The sequence below is a fragment of the Lissotriton vulgaris genome, chromosome 2_1 (genome assembly GCF_964263255.1).
Source record: "Lissotriton vulgaris chromosome 2_1, aLisVul1.2, whole genome shotgun sequence".
Lineage (NCBI taxonomy): Eukaryota > Metazoa > Chordata > Amphibia > Caudata > Salamandridae > Lissotriton > Lissotriton vulgaris.
Genome location: NC_141687.1, coordinates 944,803,109 through 944,821,534, shown reverse-complemented (window position 1 = coordinate 944,821,534; position 18,426 = coordinate 944,803,109). Strand labels below are relative to the sequence as shown.

General features: G+C 50.2%; 1 protein-coding gene across 4 annotated transcripts in view; it reads left to right on the top strand.

The window, feature by feature from the left end:
- The window catches only part of LOC147731446 (uncharacterized), a 170,003-nt gene that overhangs the window by 12,524 nt on the left and 139,053 nt on the right, over positions 1–18,426 (top strand). The window lies entirely within an intron of this gene.

Sequence of the window (18,426 nt, the reverse complement as noted above, 5' to 3'; positions counted from 1 at the left end):
CGCTCATCAGCAATGGAAGCAGCGTTGAACGCCAACGCGAACACCGGAGTGACAATCAAGACAGAGAGGGTCGATGCAATCAGCAAGTCCAGCCGAGGTGGAAGAGGCCGATGGCCAACCAGAACACAGAGACAACCACAATGTGGCTACTGTGGGCGTGAGGCACATGAGGCGGAGAGTTGCCCAGCACGCGGGAAGACCTGCTCGAACTGCGGGATCCTGAATCATTTCTCCAGCGTATGCCGAGGGAGAGGCAGAGGAAGGGGATCATTCAGGAAGAAATCATTATCCGGAGCGGTCCGCCAGCTAGAAATCGAAGAGGAACAAACACCACGAAGCATGAAATCAACATACCGAAGATGTGACAGGCTCGACGACTCCTCGGAAGATGGCGAGTGCTACTTCGTCTCGTTCACAAGTGAGCTGAAACGAAGACGGCGGCCGCAACCCAAGTGCAACATACTCATAGATGGGTCCCCGGCAACCGGGGTGATTGACACAGGCGCCACAGTGAACGTCATGGGCATCCAGCACTATAAGGCTTTGGACCTAAACCGAAACTAGTTCCATCCAAGGTCCGAATATTCACATACGGCGGGAAAGAGCCACTCCCGTTGCGAGGCAAAATGGTAGTACAAGTAAAAGCAGAAGAACACGAGGTCACTGCGACGTTCCACGTGGTGGACAAAGAAGCCGACCTCCTCGTTGGAAGCCACACGGCCGAAGACCTGCACCTAATTGCGTTCGCCAATGCCATCAAAAGCATCCAAGTTGACGAGTTACTACAGCAATTTCCATCGCTGTTCAAAGGATTGGGCATGATCAAAAGACCGCCAATAAAGTTGCACATCGACAAAACGATACAACCCATCGCTCTCAGGCACAGAAGAATACCATTCCATCTCAGAACAGCAGTAGAAGAAGAACTAGAGAACCTGGAAAAACAAGACGTAATAGAAAAAGTCACTGGCCCAACCCCATGGGTTTCACCAATGGTGATCGCCGAAAAACCCCGTCAGCCCGGGAAAATACGCATCTGCATAGACATGCGCATGCCGAACAAGGCAATCAAACGAGAGAGGCATATCACACCGATGGTCGATGACATTCTAGCTGACCTCAACGGAGCACAATGGTTCTCTAAGCTCGATCTCAACGCCGGATACCATCAACTCCGGCTAGCGGAGGAAAGCCGATATATCACAACATTTTCCACGCACCTGGGCCTGCGACGCTACAAACGCCTGAACTTTGGCATCTCGTCAGCTGCCGAGATCTTCCAAAACACTGTCAAAGAGATCTTATCAGGATTGCAAGGAGTACTGAGCGTTAGCGATGATATTCTCATCCACTCAAAAACTAGTGAGGAACACCACCAACGACTACGTGCAACACTCAAACGGCTATCGGAGCATGGAGTCACACTCCATCAGGAAAAGTGCAAGTTTTTCCAAAAATCAGTGGAGTTCCTTGGATACATATTCGACAACAACGGAGTAAAGGTGGATCCCCGCAAGTCACACGCCATAAAGCACGCGCCAGCCCCATCCACAGCATCAGAGGTGAGGAGCTTTCTAGGCATGGCGCAGTATTATGCGCGATTCATCCCCGGCCTGGCCACCATAGCAGAGCCGCTTCGAAACTTGACGAAGAAGGATGCACCGTGGAAGTGGGGTTCAGAAGAAGAGAAAGCATTCACAAAAATCAAGACAGCTCTGCTAGACACCACAACGCTTGCGTATTTTGACACCACCAGGAAAACGGAGATCCTAGTCGACGCTAGCCCGGTGGAGCTCGGAGCATTACTGACGCAGGAAGCAGAGCCAGGTGTATGGACCCCATTGGCATTTTGCAGCAAAGCACTAACAGCCACAGAGTCCCGGTACTCACAAATTGAAAGAGAAGCACTGGCAGTAAAATGGGCCTGCAACCATTTTCATTTATACGTGGCGGGATGCCCGTTTCGATTGGTCACCGACCACCAACGACTGATACCACTGTTCAGAGGAACCGCTCCACATCCAGCCCCTCGGATAGAGAGGTGGGCAATTCAAATACAACAGTATCAAATGGACCTAATTTACAGACCTGGTGAAAAGAACCCAGACGACTTTCTGTCCCGCCATCCAGCAGCGGATGGAATGGTGCCCGAAGAACAAGAAACCCTGTTTGAAGAAGAGATCAATCTCCTGGCTCAGAGAGCGTGCCCTCAGGCCATGTCCATTCCAGCGATAATCGAACATTACCTTCAAGACAAAGTGTTACAAAAGGTGGCAAACACCATCCGAACAGGAACATGGCATGGGTTCCTAAAAGACAACAATGACTGGTCAGAGAATGAGCACTCTAGGATAGGCCAAATATGGAAAATTCACAACGAACTAAGCATGGCAGAAAATGGACTGATCCTCAGGGGACGCCGCATAGTACTACCCCTCAGCTTGCAAGAACAAGCCACCATGTTGGCGCATGCAGGACACCAAGGAACGCGGCGGATGAAGAGCCGAATGAGAGAAGGTGTGGTTCCCATAGATGGAGAACAGTATCGACACCCTGGTAAAGAATTGCAGACTGTGCTAACTCGCCAGCACTCCTGAAGCCCCAGCGCCTGTCATCTCAGAGGAACATGCCCCTACACCCTGGTCATGGGTAAGCATGGACTTTGGGAGCTTCCCAGATGGGAGAACAACGGTTGTACTAATAGACTCATTCTCCAAATATCCCATCGTGGAGCTAGCTGAATCCACCAGCTTCAGAAATGTTCAGCCCATATTGAGCAAAATATTCGCCATGTTTGGTCGCCCCCAGATCCTCAAGACAGACAATGGACCTCCTTTCCAGGGGGGTGAGTTCCGCGACTTTATGAGCACACTAGGGATCAAACATCACCGCATAACACCGGAGTGGCCGCAAGCCAACGGTGAGGCCGAAAGATTCATGCGAACCATCAACAAGGCATTACGGATAGCAAGTATTGAGGAAAGCGACCCAGAATCAGCACTACAACAGTTCCTGGGAGAATATCGAAGCACGCCGCACAGCACAACACAGAGAACAGTGGTCGTTGATGTTCGCAGGGAATCGGCAAGACAGTCTCCCGATGACAGAAGGCTGGGCACCAGAACCTTATAAATCCAGTGAGACCCAGCGGAGGAGAAGACTGAACAATGAACGGATCAACAAAAGGAGGAGAGCACAGAGTCGAGACCTAGCGCCGGGAGATACGGTGTTACTATAATAATAATAAAGAGCTTATTGAGCGCTCAGTAACGCCATCACGGCGTGTCCCCGCGCTGAAAGCTATCAGTGAACAGCGTGAGAGCCTAGGATCTACGCAGTGTATAGATGTGTTTTAAGCATGGCCCTAAACCGCGATTCACTGCTCTCCAGTCTCAGAGCAGGGGGAAGTTTGTTCCATAGTTGAGCTGCTTGGAGCGCAAAAGAGCGTCCACCCATTCTGGCCTTCCTAATCCTGGGGACTGTCAGCAATCCGGCACCCTCCAAGCGGAGGGTCCTAGTTGGTTCATATCGGCTGACTAGATCCTTTAGGTATGCGGGCGACCTGTCCCAGACAATTCGGTGACAGAAGAGGAGGCACTTAAACTGCACACGCTTCTTCACAGGCAGCCAATGAAGCGCGTCCAGCGCCTTTTTCGAGTTAGCTCTACTGGGTCTTCTTAACACCAGTCTGGCGGCGGAGTTCTGTATGAATTGTAGGCGGCCTATGCTGCCCTCGGTTGCCCCAAGGAACAGAATGTTTCCATAATCTAACCGCGAGGTCACCAGTGCCTGAGTTAGTGTCCTTCTGGCCGCTAAGGGAAGGAGGTCTAAAGTTTTATTTAGGGTCTTTAGTACTCCAAAACATTTGCCCACAAGACGCCTTATGTGGCCATCATATGAAAGAGAGGGGTTCATCCAGATTCCTAAATTCTTAGCCTCCTGACATGGTATGGGGGTAGGGCCCAGGCATGAAGGCCACCACTCGGCCGACACGGCGGACATGAAGACCAGGTGGCAAGTTCAGGACGCCATATGAGCCCGAACCATGGGTCATCAAGGACACCAAGGGCACCGCTGTCACTGCACACAGGAATGGAGAGGAAGTGACCCGCAATGTATCCTGGTTTAAACGCATCCCAGCGGAATCAGCAGAAGCTGAAGAAGGCTTTGAAAACCACAATGATGACCGGTCAGCTGGTCGATGTGAAGACCAACCCAGGACAACACCACATGAAGGGGAACAGACTCCGCCGGCACCAGTATCACCAGTGCAATCGCCTGTGCGAACAGCGACGTCAGCAAGAGGGAGACAGATGTACCATCTCCGGCCTAACCCCAAGCCCAGTCAGAGACTAGCAGACTATATGTGCTACTCGTGAAAAATGTTTGAACATAGCAAACAAGAACTAACTTGGGAAGGGATGTAGCGCTCTAGTGGTCCGAGGGTCTCGGCTGAGCCCCGGAACCACTCACACACAATGTAGCACCTTCAGGCCAGGCGTGGCCTGAAGGCTATAAATAAATGGTGGGAAGTCGCTCGGGACTTCCTGTCCGACCGACTCACTATCTGTGTCCGTGTCTCATTATTCCTCTCAGTAATCCCAGGCCTAGTGTGCAACCCTTGCACTATCCTGTGTACCTCACATATTCTTACCGGCACCCACAATGATGATTTCTGCAGGCTGCTCCCGCCTATCCTGGGTGGAATCTTCAGAGCGTGTACCATGACTGACTGTATAATGCCCATTACTATGGGTTGCTGCTATACCACCCCTGTGTAGAGCTCTAGAAATAAACTAACGTTTATGCATGATTCCACCTCTTAAGGGTATCGTCCTTCTTCACCACTTGGGTACCTCCTATCCCACTACTTTGTGAGCTTGTTGTTATGATACAGACCAATCAATATCTGGGATCATATTACAGAAGGTGCCCTTGAGATGCACCCTTGGCATTGCCCTGCAGGCGGATGAAGTAATGCAGGCGAAGGCCTTATCAACATTTTAAACACACGCCTTTTAAGCGTTTCCCACTTTTTAAGCAAAGGGAGTCTGCGACTAGTAAAAGACTAAGCCATGGCTTCAAACCACTGCTTTGACTTTCACTGATGGTCTGTCCTCTGTGCAGGTGCAAGCAGTTTGCACCTGCACTTAGTACAGGATTTTTTTTGTGATGGGATGCACTGTCTCGGTCTGCCCTGGGCCCATCTTATTAAGGGTCTGATATGTAATTCATGCCCTGGTAGATCTTTTCTTGCATACGCAGCCTGGTCTTTTCTCACACTTTTCTCCTGCACCCTTGGTCCACTTGATGCAGAACAGCAACCCTACCCTTTAAGCCACATGACAAACACATGCTTTTCCTTTCATATCACTGCAGCAGAGTGTCATGCTACCAGCCCGTAAATGCTCTAGAAAGGGGTATGAAGCACATAAAAATGCAAGTATAATACTGTACACTCTGCAAGACTGGGTAAACACATTTGGTGCCACAAATCATGTTTAGAAACAAAAATACATTTATGTGCAAAATCACCCTTTGAACATCATACAGGAGCAAAAAGCAAATGTAGGATCAACATTTAGAGAAGTCCGCTTATGCTGTTTTGAAATCAGGGTCATGCATCACATTTGTGATCACCAGGGCCTCACAAAAGCTACTGCCAGGCCTGCACTTACAAATGAAGAAGTCTCTTCCCGAGTCTTTCCTAGCACAGCTACACAAAACATTGACAGACCTTGTCTTAGAGAATTAAAGAGTCACATTTCCCTTGCACGTCTTCAAAAGCTTAGTGAATCTGCCCTTGTGCTTCTGTCATTAGATTTTGCTTTTGTGGTGCAGTAGCATCATTCATGACAATTGTGCTTCGTATAAAACAAGAAGAAGGAAGTTAGTTCTTGTGGGGGCGAAGTTGTGCCCTTTGTGATTCCTGCTTGACGAAACTGCAAGGAAGTGAAGATATTTAGATGTTACACTGTTACCATGTGGTGTCCTTATGTCATTCGAGTTCTGTTGTAAATGCTCCTGTCCTCACCTTGTATGAGGAACTCAGCCATTTGCTGTAATTACTTGTATCCACGGCACAGCACTTGTAGCTGAAGCAAAACCAGTGCATGCACTCTTTCCCCAAGATATGTTTTTTTCACAGTTAATCTGCTTGGTATTTCCCTTTTGCTGGGGTCTCTTCCCTCACATGAAAAACATTTGAGTGCGTTTTGGCTGGTAGAACTACACACACCAAAATTAACTTTTCAGAATTAGCAGTTTTAGACACTTATTAGGTCGAGTTTACTCGAACCTAATGTTGTCAACCCAAAAAATTCCTTTCTAGAGGATTTTGAACAGTGCATGAGAGTCACGTGACTCCTTGTGGACGAGCATGCCCAGCCCTCCCACTGCCAGGAGCATGTCTCCACGGCCGCCAGGCCACATCAAAGGCTTCCCCAGCGTGCACTCGGCCGGCCTCTGGTATTTCTCCTCCCCTAATTATTCACTTCACTTTGGCCGCCAGGCCGTGACTTACTCGCATTTCTCCTCCCACCAGCCCATCGCAGCCTGCCCAGCCGTATCTCCCTACCACTTAACCCTGCCCCCACCACCTCTCGATATTGTTGCTTGAGCTTTTGCTATTTAAACTTGTTTGACATCTAATGATGGCGCAGAGTGTAACCTGACGTTAGAAAGTGTCACCGGAAACAATAGCACTCGATAATTTGGCTTCAGAAAGCTTGATATCTGACAGTATTACATTTGAAATTATATTTACATTTACTGTCCCATCGGACGAGCTCATTGACATCTGATGAGTTAAACGACATCGGATCATCTGATAGTACCCAGGCCCGCAGACACACATCCAGTTCTGCGCATTCTTGTTGACAATATGTGTGTTCTTATGGATTTCAGGGGTGCTCAATTCGAAGATGGACGGACGGAACTCTGCGTCTGCCTGACACAGATTTTTAGTGGCATAAGGTGTGCGCGGGGTTGGAGTGATGCTTGCTGATGGGACATGTATTTTACTGTAACACTCAGATAGTTAGTGCCTCCATCCGACATTCAAGTGCTGTAATTTTACAAGTCTGCCACCTAAGAACGGTCTACATTTTACCCAGGGTGAAGGATAAACAGCAGACCGAGCCACGTTGGGATTCGATTGCGTGCAGTTCACGCGCACTTATCTCCGCCGCGTACACTGCAATTCTGCGACTGTTTTTAAAGCCAATGACGCAGAAAGTGTAGAGAAACAATATCCATATTTATTAGGTGGGTTTGGAGGAACTGGAGCCGCGTGAATATTGATACATAAGCAGAGTTGAGGAAGCACCGTGCATAATGCACGTGCCCGTGAAGCAGCCAAGGAAGGTGTAGGCATTGTATTAGCAGGGTCTGAACCACAAACATAGGAGCAGTAGCAGATATTTCACACTATAAGGCTACTTGTTATTCAAAAGCACCTCGTAAGAGCGCGGCTAAAATGCATGTCCTTAAAAGGGCATTTTCACCCGGGAACAGGTCTCACTGCCCCTTCCCCGTGCGCCGAATCCTTCGCTCTAAAGATGGCAATGACAGCCCACTTGGGCCCCGCGAGTTTAGCGTGTGCACCTTGGCAGCCCTCTAGGATTTGTTACAACTCGAAAGCATTTTGAGAAATCCTGCGCAATTTCACCATAGTCTGTAATTGCTCAGAATGTTATAGTTTTATAGATTGCAATCTGTATATTTAGTTATATATTGTGTTCTATACTGGCTTCAGTGTTTAGGCTTACAGATGGTGAGGTCATTCTTGTATTGTTAGAACCTGCAGGTAATCCCAGCATGCAGAATTACAGAGAGGGAGGTCCAACCTCACACAGAAATGGCTCAAGGAGTCCCCTAGTACCCAGGACGTACCATGTTAACTAAGTTGCAAGACATTGTACTCTAGCGATGATCCTGCACAGGGCACTCAGCTTGAAAACACTTGACTTGCTAGCTGCAATGCTACATCCACTATGCTTTGCCTCTAGACACTCACTCACCCTCACCTTCCCCCCTCACCCTCACAACCCTCTCACTCTCACTCACCCCCTCACACACCCTCACCCTCACACCCCCTCAACCTCATCCCCTCACCCTCACACACCTCCCCACCCTCACCCTCAGAACGCTCTCCCCCTTACCCCCTACACCTCTCACTCTCATACCCCCTCACCCTCATACCCCCTCACCCTCATACCTCCTCACCCTCATACCCCCTCACCCTCACCCACCCCCTCACCCTCACACACCCTCACCCTCCCACACCCCTTCACCCTCACACACCCCCTCACCCTCACACACACCCTCACCCTCCCACACACCCTCATCCTCTCACCCCCTCTCACCCTCACACAACCTCTCACCCTCACACAACCTCTCACCCTCACACCCCCTCTCACCCTCACACAACCTCTCACTCCTCACACACCCACTTACCCTCACACAACCTCTCATCCCTCACACACCCTCTCACCCTCACTTACCCTCACACCCTCTCACCCTCATACACCCTCTTACCCTCTCACCCTCACACACTCTCTCACCCTCATACACTCTCTCACCCTCACACACCCTCTCACCCCCTCATCTTCACCCTCACACCCCTCACCCTCACACCTCCTCGCCCTCACATCCCCTCACCCCCCTTACCCTCACTCACCCTCACACCCCTCTCACCCACTCACCCTCACCCACCCTCTCACCCTCATTTACCCTCTCACCCTCACACACCCTCTTACCCTCACACACCCTCTCACCCCCTCATCCTCACAACCCCTCACCCTCACATCCCCTCACCCTCACATCCCCTCACCCTTCCTCACACCCCCACACTCCCCCACCCCCTCACACCCCCACACCCCTCACCCTCACACACCCCCTCACCCTCCCTCACACCCTCTCACACCCCCTCACACCCCTCACACCCCTCACCCTCACTCACCCTCACAACCCTCACTCACCCTCACCCCTCACACCCCACACACCCTCACCCTCATCACTCAGTACCACCCCAGTATCACTCAGCACCACCCCAGTATCACTCAGCACCATCCCAGTATCACTCAGCAGCACCACATTATCACTCAGCACCACCACATTATAACTCAGCACCACCACAGCACCACTCAGCACCACCACAGTACCACTCAGCACCACCACAGCGCCACTCAGCACCACCACAACACCACTCAGCACCTCCACAGCATCACTCACGGCCTCCACAGCATCACTCATGGCCTCCACAGCATCACTCAGGGCCACCACAGCATCACTCAGGGGCACCACAACATCACTATGCACTACCACAGCATCACTGAACGCCACAGCATCACTTGTCGCCACCACAACATCACTCTGCACCATCACAGCATCAATCTGTGCAACAATTCAACAACAACTGGGTCAAATATGTTCTCTCAATGTTTCAAGCTTTATTACAAATGTCACAAAAAGATGTTAATATTTCACTTCTGTTCTTGGATTTTCGTCACAATAAAATACACTAAACATAATCTTCACTAAAGTTATTTACAAAAGTTTAAGCTATTGCCATTATAAATTACAATCACTTTAATTTAAGTATTAATTATTTTTAAAAATTAAAAGCCGTGGTTATGTGTAATATCAATACACCTAAGTCACGTAAATACAAAACATGGTTCATTACAAATGCTATAGGTGTCACATTTGCGAAAGTTATAACTATTGGCATTGTAAATGACAAAGCTATTAATTTAGCTTCTTTCAAAACCAACACATAAATAAAAAAATTGTCATTTACAAGACCAATAGCTCAAACTTTCATAATGCGAGACCTATTGCATTGCAAATGCTTGTTTTTTGTGAGGAATCTAGAAAATAGTTTACCGCCCTTTGACCCGGAAGCGATTGAATCGCTTCCGGGTCAAAGGGCGGAGCTGAGGTCAGGCCAGTTGAGACTGGTCTGACTGGGAGGGTTTAAAAGGCCGGGGAGCGCGGGAGGTGTTCTCTTGTTTCCAATGACAGAAACAGCAAAATACAAGTAGGGCAGCTCACCATGCTAAGCACAGAGGGGCAGATTTACAAGCCCCTTGCGTCTCTTTTACGCCGCCGTTGCGTCACTTTTGTGATGCAGCGGCGGCGCAAAAGATGCGCCATGGTGCGGGGTATTTACAACGTGACGCGTTACGTTGTAAAGCCCTGCGCGTTAAGGAGGCGTTCCGGCGCAGGGGGGGGGGGGGGCGTTTCTGCCCTTTGCCCCCTCAGCCTCTTAGAGGCTGTTATCTGTTTCTCTCGTTAGTCTTACAGGTTTATCCCGGATAGCGTCGGCGAGGAGGACAGGACGGCGGCGCTTTCTTTTGTTTTTTCTCTGCAGGGTCGAAGGAGCGGGCAGGAGCATGCGTCGGGTTTTTCCGCGTGGGGATCGCACCGGCACCGAGAGCGGGAGCCGGTGAACGTGCGGCAGGAACAAGGAGTTGCAGAGGAGTCCGGGTGTCCGTGGAGACGGTTTAGAGGTAGACCCGGCAAATCGGTAAGGCGCGCACACACGCGCTCACAGGTGCCGAAAGGTACCGGGGGCAGTTGTCTGAGGCGGTGCGCTCCAATTCAGCCACGCTTGAGCATTGAATAGTCTGAGGGCAATTTAGATTAACGGGGCTCTGGGGGCATTTTAAAAGCATTGAGGGCTGGTTGTCGGGGCTCTTGTGGACCAGGCAGTGTTTCGTTTTTCTCTGCCCGATGTTGTAGGGGCATTGGTAAATATAAGGGTCTGAGAGCAATTCAGATTACGGGGGCTCTGGGGCATTTGAAAAGCATTGAGGGCTGGTTGTCAGGGTTTCTGTGGACCAGGCAGTGTTTGGTTTCCTCTGCCCGATGTTGTAGGAGGTTAGCTCTCCGTTTTGCTCGCAGCCAGTAGCTTGTAACGTGGATGGTGGAGATTCGATCCCTGGCAGGCATTTTTTAAACATAAAGGTAATAAATAACCCAGCGATAATTAGGAGCACAGTGGTTATAATGCTGGGGGGAATTACATTACATTAAACGTCTTAATAACCCTGTGTTTTGAAGGCCTGTATGCTATTACTGATGCTCATCCACTACTGCAGGGTTGAATAAGTTTGGTTTTTGTGTGTCCCTAATATATGCGAATCTGTTTTCCATCATAGGAGCACAAAAAGGGGCTCTGCTGTGAACGCCGGGTATTGAGGCTGTGGACATCGCTGACAGGGGACACAGGCAGGCCTGCACTTCACTGCTTCTGAGGGCCGCCGGGCTAGAGTGCGCTCGCCCAACACCCAGACTAGCTGGTGTGGCGCGTTCCCAGTTGCGTGGTGCTTACGGCCAGTCTGTGTACCCCCAACTTCTGCAGGTAAAAGCCGGGTTAGGACCTGGTGGTAGCAAAATAGCATTGTGCTGGCAGTGTTATTGCAGGTGTAGGTGACCTAGCAGTTGTTGGGTGAAAGGGGATGTCTAGTAAACGTGGCGCAAAGCGTTCCTGCATGGCACAATTGCTGCAAGGTATGATGCGTAGTATGGCAACGATGAACAGGAGATGGGGGAAAGTAGAACAGATAGGAAAGAGAGTGGTGGAGCTCAGGCAGAGGTTGGATGAACAGGCTGGGCTGTCGGGCAGGCCCAAGCGAACGATAGTACCCCCGCAACCCAGGGGGGAAGTGGATCCACTCCCCAAGCGGGCTAGAGCCAAGCAGGGGAATGTTCGAGATCCAAAGCAACATAGTGGAGAGGGTCCTTCAGGGTAGGTCCTGTAGGGGGGCTGGTGCCACCGGTGATCCCTATACCTACTCCTCAGATTCCGGTAATTATACCTGCAACCCTGGCACCTGCCACGTCCGGGCCAACATCAAGCTCAGTGCCTCTGGTGGACCCAGATGTAGTCCCGGTGGTACCCACATCTAACCCTGTGCCAGTGCCGGGGATGCCTGTCCCAAACGCAGCAGCCCCCATCCCTGTTTCAACACCAGCAGGGGTTGGTCAGGTTCCACCTGAGCTAGCGGCGCAGATAGCGGCAGTTCTCCCTTGGCTAGGAAAGGGGAAATGTTACCGTCTTCAGTGGGCGCGAAAGAGATGGGGGAGGATCCTTTAGCTGAGGCACATAAGATGGTGGCGAAGATCATGTCTGCCCCAAGTAGCGAGGGGCCGAGTATTCCTAGTCCTTCACAAACAGCGTATCCATCCAGCAACCCCGGAAAAGACAAGATGGTAGAACCAACGGGTGCCGAGGAAATTGGTAAGGAGGTGGCATTACCATTGCTGGGCGAGGGTACATTACCCTCTAGGAGAGAACATTTGGCTCGGCATGTAACACGAGAAGTGAAGGAATTAATTTGGGCTGGCGTTTATGTCAATATTTTTTCTTAGCTTGTGGATAGCAGGGAAATGGAATATGCTAGAAGGATTGGATGTTGCCTAGTGAATGGCAGGTGGAAATGGCGAGATTCAGGGTGGAGGAAACATTGAACAATTGGATTAGAGCCTTCTTTGTGTTTATGGCTATTACAGCTGAGCGTTCCTCTAACTTGCAAGCAGAGATGGCGTTTTACCAGAGTAGGATCACAACATTCCATGATAAATATGGGGGGTGTAGGATGGAAGGATTATGACATTAGTTTCAGGAACGCTAAAGAGTTTGACTCATCACTTACCTGGGATCAGGTTGACTCAATATCATGGTATGGTCAGTTTACAGCAGGACAGGCTGGTAGTGCGGGGCAGAGCTTGAACAGAAGCTACCCCCCCAAATCCCCTCAGCCCTTCCGGCCGGCGCAGGGCGGGGGCATGGCCCCTAGTGCAGGGAACAGTGGTGGGTGAAAAGGGGTTTGCTGGGATTTTAATAAACGTTCATGCACTAGGGCACAAGTCACATGCAAGTTCAGACACGCATGTTCCATTTGTAACCAACCTTCCCACCCGGCAACAACATGCCTCAAACAAGCATTTACAATGCAATGGTTTTGCCTTTGTTAAAGTTAGAGCTATTGGCATTGCTCTTGACATTATTTTTATTTATGTTTTTTTTAACATAAATAAATGGCATTGTCATTTACAATGCCACTAGCTTTATCTCTCGCAAATGACACACACAAACACACAGAGCCCCCCCCCACACACACACAGAGCCCCACACACACACAGACAGCTTCCCACATACTATCACTATAAATGCAACACTCGCCGCACACTTTCACAACAAATGCAACACTCTGCTAAAAACTACCTCCTCAACCGGGTACTGTCCGAAAATACTCCTCAGCGCCCCACAACTACGTATAAAGGGCTCTATAAATACTTCAAAAAGGACTAAATTAATAGCGGTTACTGTGCTACTCGCAAATACAAGCAGGGTGAATATTACCACAAGAACATGGTCGGAGAGTATGGCGAAGCCGAAGCATACTTGCTCTTGCAATGATGCAGTGCTGTTCTACATGACGCGCGTATTAACACACATTACATGCAGTAGAAGTGATGGCAAAGTGTCATGTTTGTCAACCAGGACACAGTTTCGTTTCGCCATCATGTTTTTAAAATAGTTTAAAACTGAGAGCGTGTTAGGCTAAAAAGTTGGGGCTGGCTGAAGTTGTACAGCACTACTTAAAAACAAAGTATGGTATCGCTGGCAGGTTTGCCGCAGTGTTTTGAAGGGCCAGTGTGTGCACTGGGTTTGGTTGTGCTGTGAAGTGCGAACCACTGCAATGGTTTCAGTAGAGTTCTGTCAGCCTCCTACCTGTGCCCGGACTGTGGCTCTCCTCCCCGGGCTCTCCCCGCCGCGGGCACTCGTGAGGCTGTACCAGGTCACCCCCACGCCGAGGAGCACACCCCCCACCACGGGGGCTTTCGGCCACAGAACTCTCCGGCTCCCTGTTCTTCCAAGGGTAGAGCCGAACAAGCGGGCAACCCGGCCCCCACATACTCTCCAGCCTGCAGCTGCCATCTTCACGGAAGTACCGGCGATCTCGCGAGAGAGAAAGCGACAGTTGGTGATACCTCTCAGCTCGGGATAGGGAGGAGGAGGAGGAGGAGGAGGAGGAGGAGGAGGAGGAGGAGGAGGAGGAGGAGGAAAGCCTTTTGGGCACCGCAGGCATGCGAAGGAGCCACTGTGTACCACATAAACGTCAATATATGCACTTTGTGTTTCCACATGTAAATAGTAGCTGGAAAATCAGTCCTCAAGTGCGCCTAGGCTGCGCATGCAGAGTTTGCTTTTTATTGCATAGGCATCCTTCTTATCTCAAAGCCCCCTGGGCAATCCCATTCTCCCTTTAAAGTTGTAATTCCACTCCTGGCAGTCCCCCGTCTGCCACACTCGTGTGCCCTTTTACCCCTCCTTTAGTCAACTCCATGTTTTTTAACGGGGCCTCTTGAAGGTTGGGGCCACTCCTGGCGCTAAGCCCTTGCTTAAAATACAGTAGTTCTAACAATTCGTCGTTGAATTGCACCTTATGACAAGTCTCTTCTGTTATGTGCTACTGCCACCAAATGTAATGGTATTGGATTCGTCCACCTTAAAAGGATGAAGGTATTGCCGGAAGTATGAGCCGTGGCGTTTAGGTGCCATTGGCGATAATTTGATTCACCAAGCCAGCTTTACAATGAAGTAATGACCAACCTCGCCAACAGGACCAACAATGGCAAAACGTTTCATCTCCATAGATGCAGCTCCTGTGGGACAACAGTTATTCATTAATTGATTGATTCATCCATGTCCAGTATCCTCTGCTTCCATTAGGGCAAGGGTATGAATAGGTTCAATTAATCCATTCATTAATGCCCTCATTTCTGCGTTCGCTCATGTGCGATAGCCTCAGCTTTCATGAGGCCAACACGCTCATCCGTTGAATGCATGCATCAAACCCCTAGCCATGTGTTCATTCATTCATGGTAGCCTAGCATTCTTGTATTGATGCCATCCATGCATTCATTCTTTCGACCACAAGTGCACTCATTCATTCGACGATTCAGTTAATCCGTTGATTCATTATTCAGCCTATCCAGGTGTTAGCTCATTTATGCATGCATCCATCCATCCATCCATGCATGCATTCATTCTTTTGTCCACAAGTGCACTCATTCATTCAACGATTCAGTTCATCCGTCGATTCATTATTCAGCCTATCCACGTGTTAGCTCATTTATGCATGCATGCATCCATCCATCCATCCATGCATTCATTCATTCATTCATTCTTCCACAAGTGCATTCATTCAACGATTCAGTTAATCCGTCGATTCATTATCCAGCCTATTCACGTGTTACCTCATTTATGCATGCATCCATTCTCGAGTCGTGGCTCAAGCCTGCAAATGGAACATAAAGGGCATAGCGGATTCAATTCACCCAGTCATTCATCCATCATTCAGCAACTGAGGAAGGCCGCGCACGCGCATGCCAGGTTTGCTTTGCATTGCCTCGCGGGAAGCCCCGTTCCCCCTTAAAGTTTTAATTCCACTCTTGGAAGTCCTTTGGGCAAGGTTACCGAAATGCGCCCCCCCGTTTGCTGCCACACTCGCGCGTGCTGTTCCCCCTCTACTTTCCAATGCTTCCCTTGGCTGGAGTAGGGACACACCGGCAGGCATGTTCTTGTAAATACGTCCAGCTTGCATTCAAGTATTCACGACACGGGGCTAATGCCAGCTCAATGAACGCTGCTGCTCGGCCGCCTAGCGCAGCTAAAAAACATCACCTCCCTGCTCCCCCCTCCACCCCCCCAACACCCCCATTGTACCAGGACCCCTATCTACAACCACGTGGTGCTAGGGCGCATTGAAACATCACAGCACTGCGTCCTTGCCCCATCTGCCTGCACCTCAAAGCTCGCTGGCTCTGGGGCATCGAGGCTGGTTTAAAAGACACCCCTTCTCTCTCCCCCTCCCCTCTTAAGAACCGACAAGCTGCCGCAGTTTACTTTATCTGGCATGCATTTGCGTTGCGTAATTTCTTTTCTCGGGACCCCCGCCACTGGTTAATGGCCAACTTGTATATAAAGTAACATTGCTATTTACAGCGCAAATACCCCAATGTGTAACTAATGTGAGAATCATTGCAAATGCTTGTTTTACGTTAGGTTTCAGATATTAGCATTCGTACACGCAGACCGGACAGGCTGGACCCGTTCCAGCGGCGCGGGGCACAAGGCACCCTACCACCTGAAATGTGCCCTCTGCCGCAGCACGATCACCCCCCCCCCGCCCCCGCCGCCGCCGCCCACAACACCCGATAAGAAAGCAATGAGTAATCCTGTTATCAGAGCAGTGCCCGGGGTCACTGGAAACAAAGCCGCCTCGCGGACCAGATTCGGGGGCGTTCCCGGCTTTTGGCTGACGTCGCGTGACGTCGCCAAAAGCCAAAAATTCTCGGGAACGCCCCCGAATCTGGTCCGAGATTGACGGACGCCCCCTCCTCCCAATGGCTAGTCTCCATTTATGGAGCTAGCCAATGAGAGGAGAGGGCGTATTCCCGACCCCACACACACACATCAAAAGGTTTTTTGGCGCATGCGTACTGAAGTACGCATCGCCAGTCAAAACCTAAAAAGGTGGCACCTCCTCTGGAAACAGGGGAAGAAAGAAACGGGAATAGGGAGACAGTACGGCTGGTGTCGCATTCACCCATTGACGTTCTGGCTATGACTCCTTGGCTGAACAGGTACCCAGACCATGCCTCTGCTAGGATGTTGCAAGAAGGTTTTTTGCATGACTTTAGGATCCCACGCTGGACTACACAGTCAGAGTGTAGAAATCAACTGTCTGTTAGGAAAACCCAGAGGTGGCAGCAACCAAAATTGCAAAAGATCTACGCCTGGGCAGAATAGCGGATCCTTTTGATCACATCCCTGTCCATAATTTTGTTTGCTCACCCCTGGGCATGGTGCCGAAGAAAGATGAGGGCGAGTTCAGGCTGATTCATAAACTGTCAGCTCCTAGGGGCGCATCGATAAATGAAGCCATCAATGGAGACATCTGTAGCGTTAAATATGCCTCCTTTGACCAGGCGGTGGATATGCTGAGAACTTCGGGACCAGGGGCCCTTTTGGCAAAGTCAGATATTGAATCCGCTTTCCGGCTACTGCCGGTCCACCCTCTAGATCACCATCGGCTAGGTTTTTTCATTTCAAGGCAAATTCTATATGGATGAGTGTATGCCCATGGGTTGTTCTGTTTCCTGCGCCTACTTTGAGAAATTCAGTTCTTTTTTGGAGTGGGTTTTTAGACAGACAACTGGGCACCAACACGTCATGCATTATCTAGATGACTTTCTCTTCCTCGGGTCGGCGGGCTCTCAGGAGTGTGCGTGGGCATTGCGGGAATTTTGCTTGCTCATGCGGGCTTTTGGGGTCCCGCTGGCGCCAGGAAAGACGGTGGGTCCAGCAACAACATTAGAATTCTTGGACATTGAACTGGACTCGATAGAGGGTTGTTTTAGGTTACCTAAAGACAAAATCATGAAATTTAGAGTAGCATTCCAGCAATGTTTGGCCAAAGACACAGTGACACTACATCAGCTACAGCAGACTGTTGGCCAGTTAAAATTTGCACTGAGAGTGCTACCCATGGCATGACTACTCTCCCGCTCAATCTCGCAGACCATGACAGGCCTGCGGGAGAAGCACCATCACACAAGACTGCCGGCTGAAGTACGCCAAGTCATGCGCATTTGGATCGCATTTCTGGAGGGCTTCTATGGCAGGGTAGTGGGGCTCGGTCCCCCCAATATGTCTGCAGAGTTAGGTTTATGGACAGATGCTGCGGGCAGTGTGGGACTTGGTGCCATACTTGGAAACAAGTGGGTGGCACAGCAGTGGCCGGCATGGTGGGAGGAGAGTGGTCTGACAACTAATATAGGTTTCCTGGAACTATTTCCAATCTGGGTTGCACTGCCAGTTTGGTAGCAGTTGTGTAATCAATCTGTAATTTTCTGGTCGGATAACATGACAGTAGTTGAATGTATCAACCAGCAGGTGGCCTGGTGTAAAATGATACTCTGCCTACTGAAGGAGATAGTGCTGGTGTGCATGAAGCTTAACATACAGTTTAGGACCAAACATGTTCCAGGGGTGCTAAATAATGCAGCTGACGCACTCTCTCGCTTTAAGATGCAGGTATTCAGGGAACATCTACAATCTACAGAGGCGACGCCTACACACTTCCCGGCAACACTCTGGCAGATTGGTGCCCCAGCTAGAGAACCTCGTGGAAGCTAGCCTCGCACCCAGGACCAGAACGGCTTACGAAGGGGCGTTTTTGTCTTACTGCACTTTTCTGGGGCAGGGTTGGGCGGAGAGATGGGATCAGTCAGGGAGCTTCACCCAGTGCCTAGATGCATTGCACAGGGAGGGGCGCTCTGCGGCGACGGCCAGCCGGCACATGGCAGCTGTTTCTTTCTTTGCACAGATCAAGGGTACCACGAACA